The sequence below is a fragment of the Petaurus breviceps genome, unplaced genomic scaffold (genome assembly GCF_028583685.1).
Source record: "Petaurus breviceps papuanus isolate PSGF00001 unplaced genomic scaffold, PetGlider_PUasm1.0 81, whole genome shotgun sequence".
NCBI classification, from domain to species: domain Eukaryota; kingdom Metazoa; phylum Chordata; class Mammalia; order Diprotodontia; family Petauridae; genus Petaurus; species Petaurus breviceps.
The window spans coordinates 110852-116600 of record NW_027186546.1 but is presented as its reverse complement, the minus strand read 5'-3'; the positions used below and the strand labels follow the sequence as shown (position 1 = coordinate 116600).

The window sequence follows — 5749 nt, the reverse complement described above, 5'->3', positions numbered from 1 at the left end:
AAACTGATGATCTCTGTGGCAGGGGTTTTGGTCTTTTTGGCAGTTCTCTCTACAGCAGTGTCCTTGTATGTACACTTACTATCAACTACCTCAGTGTATGGGGGTGAGCAAGGGGATGGTTGCCAGGAAAGGGGATGTGATAGCAATGTCTCATTTCTATTTAAAGACTCAGCTTTAATTAGACAGTGGACAGAAGGGACACAGACCAAAAGCGAGGTGCACCAAAGATTGAAGATAAGAGATGATTGAAGCAAAAGGTCAGGAAGAGTCCAGAATACCCACATTAATGAAACTAATGGTCAATTCTCTTCAATATTGTTTCATATTTTTCCTATTCCTTTCTAACATACTGAACTGAAAATCATATTGTAACTATTTGTGTGCTTCTTTTGTCCTGTTACTAACTTGAAATTTCCTTGAGGGAGGGCAGGAAATGTATTTATTCCTTTCTGTCTTATTCATCTTGTTTAATGGGAAGTATTATCTTTGTGTATCCCACAGGGATTTTAGAAGAGAGCCTTGAATGTACTGGGCCCTCAGTTTTGTTGTTGTTGTAGTATAATTGAAAATAACAACCAGAAATAGAGTCCTTTTCAAACTTGATTTTACTTTTCTAATATCATATTTGAAATGCAACATAAATACATATATGTTAACCCCTTTTTTTGGCTGAAAGGACTACGTGAATTCAGGAGTCGGTAATTCAGTTTACTGACAGTTTCTGAGGAGGAGTAGTATGAAAGATAACTAGAAAGATTAATTGGAATTAGGCCATGTAAGAGCTTTAAATTCTATCCCAAGACTTGGTATTGGTCCTATAAGCAACAGGGAGTTAATGACAAATTGTTGATTCACTAACATTGAATCATGGCCAATAACACTACAATTCATGCCTGAATGAGATTTATCTAATGCATGTATTTTCTCTTTAAGGCACATTGCAGCCTTCTTGCACTTAGGAGGGCTAGACTACTCTTGCAGGACATTTTAAACAGTGAAATCACCAACAAAAAAAAATCCCATAAAAATGTGAAAAAAACAACATGGCACTAAATACACCAAAAAAGATACTTGTTAACAGTATGAGAGCTGATACATGGAGGGAAAGCATCACCAGGTTTGACCTTGGTGGGAACATGCTCATTTGCTAACTCAAATTTTTGGCCACTCTCTGTATCTCCATGAATGGCCAATAAAGCAATGTTAGTATCAATTTGGGGATTACAAATTAATTTTAGCATGTAGGTAAATTTGCAAATACAGAAACAATTATTAATCTGGATTGACTATGTTTATATGTGTATATGTATGTATTCTTTGCATAGTTCTGATCATTCATGTGAAGGTTCTGAAGCTCTTTCCAGCCATGAGGTGACCCACTACTAAGATAACAGAGCATTTTCAAAAACATGGTAAATTCTAAGTGGTCCATTGGTTGTCCCACCACCCCGTTATAGCAGCAGGGTGATAGAGTATTTCATCTGTTAAAAGAAAAGACTGCTTCCATCTCCTGCCTTCTTTGCCTCAGCTTTTTAGGTGGTAAGATGTGACTCCAGTGAGGTGTGGGGAAGGACTAGATTCTGCTCCTCTCCAGGGTATTGACAATCTTGCCCACATGGCAGTTTGTGCCAGGATTTTCAAGTAGGTAAATTTGTACTTGGGTCCTTGGAAGTTCCCTGCCTCCATGCAGTACATCATAGCTCTAGCAAGTCAGAGACATTCTCTAACTAAGGCTTTACCACAGCTCTTTTCATGTTCTCCATGTGAAGAGACTTGCCTTAAAATTGAGTTTCCTGCATCCTTATCACAACCTCCAAATCCAGATATAGGAACCCAAATGGTGTATTCTTTCTCTTGCATAGCCTTTATCCAAGAACCTCAACTTCTTCTCATTTTTCTTTGTTTCAGAACTTGGGTGAAAGTATTAAAATTCTCCAAGGTCTTCTGCATTTTGGGCTAGTTAATAACTTCACCCAAGGGCTATTACTTATTATGTTATTGTTGCCCAGTAGAGGTCACTGTGACTGGCTCAGGATATAACCTTATCTTGAAGTCTCTCCCTTTCTCTTTACAAGAGTTGGAGAAAACCCCAAAGGCCCCTGGTGCAAAGCAAACAGCTCTGTGATAAAGTGATTAGCTGGTGAGAGTTTACATATAGGGCAGAGATTCTTAACCTGGTGTCTATGAACTTGGAACTTTTTGATAACTGTATTTCAATATAATTGGCTTCCTTTTTATCCTTTATATTTTATTTTCTTCATTTTGAAACATTATTCTAAGAAGGGGTATAGGAAATGAGAGGACAAAATGGCAGAGGGACTCACTTGGGCTCTCCTTCAAACCCTTCCAAAGACTTGTAAATAATGCCCTAAAACAAATCCTGGAGTGGTAGAACCCACAAAAGGATGGGGTGAAACAATTTTCCAGCCCAAGACAACTGAAAAGTTTGTCAGGAAAAGTATGTCACACTTGTAACTCACAAGGACTTTCTCATTATTAGGGCAGTTAGAAGGAGTATGTATAGACAGAGGGCACAGGTGTGAGTTGAATATGATGGGATGATATATTTAAAAATACAATTAAGGGGTGATAAAGAGGGATGCGCTGGGAGAAAGGGAAAGGTAGAATGGGGCAAATTATCTTACATAAAAGAGGCAAGAAAGAGATATTACATTGGAGGGAGAAATGGGTGAGGTATGAAGAATCCTTGAACCTTACTCTCATCAGAATTGACTTAAAGATGCATGCAATTGGGTATAGAAATCTATCAGCCTACAGGAAAGTGGGAGAGGAAAGGGAAAAGAAGGGGGGAATGCTAATAGAAGGGAGGGTGGATTGGGGGAGACAATAGTCAGAAGCAAAACATTTTTGAGGAGGGACAGGGTGAAAAGAGAAAGAGAATGGAAAAGAGGAATATAGGATGGCAAGATATACAGTTAGCAATTATAACTGAAAAAATTTTGATGCAAGTTGCTCTGAAAAAGGCCTCTTTCTCAAAAATATAAACGGGTCAAATGTATAAAAATAAGAGTCATTCCCTAACTGACAAATGATAAAAAAAAATGAAATTAATTTTCATATGAAGTAATCAAAGCTATCTATAGCCATATGAAAAAATATACTAACTTGGGGCAGCTAGGTGGCGCAGTGAATAGAGTACCAGCACTGGAGTCAGAAGGACCTGAGTTCAAATTTGACCTCAGACACTTAACACGAAAACTAGCCATGTGACCTTGGGCAAGTCACTCAACCCCAATTGCCCTCCAAAAAGCAAAAAAAAAAAAAAAAAATATATATATATATATATATATATATATATATATATACTAATTCACTATTGATTGGACAAATGCAAATTAGAACAACATTGAGGTACTACCTCACACCTATTAGATTGGCAAATTAGGACAGAAAAAGGAGAACGATAAATATTAGTGGAGACATGGAAAAATTGAGACACTAATGCATTTTTGGTGGAGTATGAATTGATCCAACCATTATGTGGGGCATTTTGGAACTATGCCCAAATATTTATAGCAGCTCTTTTCCAGTGGCAAAGAATTGGAAATTGAGGGGATGCCCATCAGTTGAAGAATGGCTGAATAATTTGTGATATGTGATTGTGATAGAATACTATTGTGATATGGGAAATGATGAGCTAGATGCTCTCAGAAAACCTGGAGAGACTTATATGAACTGATGCAAAGTGAAATGAGTAGAACCAGAACATTGTACGCAGTAACAGTAGTATTGTAAGATAATTAATTGTAAATAACTTAGCAATTCTCAGCAATACAATGATCCAAGACAACTCTGAAGGACTTATCTTGAAAAATGTTATCCATCCCTAGAGAAAGAACTAATGGAATCTGCATACAGATCAAAGCATGCTTTTTTTCTTGGGTTTTTGTTTTGGTCTATATTTTCTCTTACAACTTGACCAATATGGAAATATGGTTTGCATTATTACATTTGTATAACCTATATCAAATTCCTTATCTTCTAAATTAGTGGGGTGGGAGGAAGAGAATTAGGAGCTCAGTTTAAAAAATGAATGTTGAAAATTGTTTTTACATGTAATTGGGGAAAAATAAAATAATTTTTTTTAAAGAAAGGATCTATAGACTTCACTAGACATATCCAAAGGGTTTATGGCATAAACAAGATTCTCTCTCCCTCTCTCTCTTTCTTTCTCTTTCTCTCTCTCTTTGTCTCTCTCTGTCTCTCTGTCTCTTTCTCTGTCTCTGTCTCTGTCTCTATCTCTCTCCCTCTTCCTCTCTCTCTTTCTCTTTGTCTCTATGTCTGGTTGTCTCTGTCTGTCTGTCTGTCTCTCTCATACTTCCTTTTGATGGCCAAAGTGAAGATGATCTCCCAGTCAGTTGAATTTAGCCTACTCAATTATTTATGGGATTTCCCTTCCCAATTTTGCACTCTCTAAAGCATAACACAAACTTAGTTAAGAGTTATCTTGAATTTATCTAAGAAAGTAAAAATGTGAACTATCAATAATGAAAACTTTTAAATAGCAAAGAACCCATTAGTCAGGGGTGTGCTGGCACACACACAAAAAGCATGCTGGATATACTTTGAAGTTTAATCTACATCATTAGCATTTTCTCCATCACTGTCTTTTAAATTTAATATTTTATTTCCCCCTTTCCTAAATTCTAGAGCCCCTAGGTCAAGTGGAAAAAAAATCATAAGCAGCCAAAAAGAAACAATTCAAATACCATGGAGCCACAGGATAACACAGGATTTAGCAACTTCAACATTAAAGGGTCAGTGGACTTGGAATATGATATTTTGGAGAGCAAAAGAGCTAGTATTACAACCAAGAATCACCTACACAGCAAAACTGAATATGATCATTCAGGGGGAAATGAATACTCAATGAAATAGAGGTTATGTATGTACAATCTTATAAAACCTATTTTCATGCAATTGAATTGGATGTAAGTGAGGGAGGGCTGTGCAGTCACCAGCCTCACTTTTTCCTCCAGAGTCATCCAGGTTCAGTGGCCAGATAAGGATCAGTACAACTGGAAATGGCCCAAGATGCAGTGGGGGACCTTGACCTTTTCAAGCTAAGGTCTTTAACAGGTCTCAGTTTGACTGAAGCAGTGCTCATTCAGTGATTAAGGCTTAAGAAAAATGTGGCAAAAAATGACCTCTTCAAAAAAAAAAAACAAAACACCAAAACCCAAAACAAACTACTAGATCTGGGAGGGGAAGACCTTTAGAGTTTCTGGCCAAAACAGAAACAACTGTTATTTACATTCATTCTGCGTCAACCAGGGCCCAAACAGTTAACAAGTAGGACTTGGTCTGGGTCCAGAATGACTGGGGATTAGGGCTGGTTTTTAGGAGAAAAAAATCAAAACAACAACAACAGTTTCAGAAATTAAAATTTATATTCCCTTTGGCCAGAGCACAGGCAGGTAAGGGTGTGATTGATACCCTATGTGGAGAGAGAAGAAGAAAGAAAGAGAAGAAAGAAGGAGAAGAAAGAAAGACAGATGGAGAAAGAAAGATGGAGGAAGGAAGGAAGAAGGAAAGAAAAAGAAAGAAAGAAAGATTTGTAATTGGATTTGAGGGAGAACTGTGCTAGCCTCACTTTCTCCTCTGGTGCTACCTGGGTCCAATGGCTAGAGGTGGTCACAAAGGACAAACAACAGTCTCTGTGAGTGAAGAACTTTCAGTTGGGCAACACCTTTTCTTCCTTCCTTCCTTCCTTCCTTCCTTCCTTCCT

The 5749-nt window shown here is 37.5% G+C and overlaps 1 protein-coding gene across 1 annotated transcript in view; it reads left to right on the top strand.

Moving 5' to 3' along the window:
* Positions 1-235: 235 nt before the first annotated feature.
* The window catches only part of LOC138176096 (L-lactate dehydrogenase B chain), a 42637-nt gene continuing 37123 nt past the window's right edge, over positions 236-5749 (top strand). Inside the window, exon 1 of the mRNA XM_069106820.1 lies at positions 236-257. The gene's annotated coding sequence lies outside the window, so the exon portion shown is untranslated. The remainder of the gene's footprint in view (positions 258-5749) is intronic.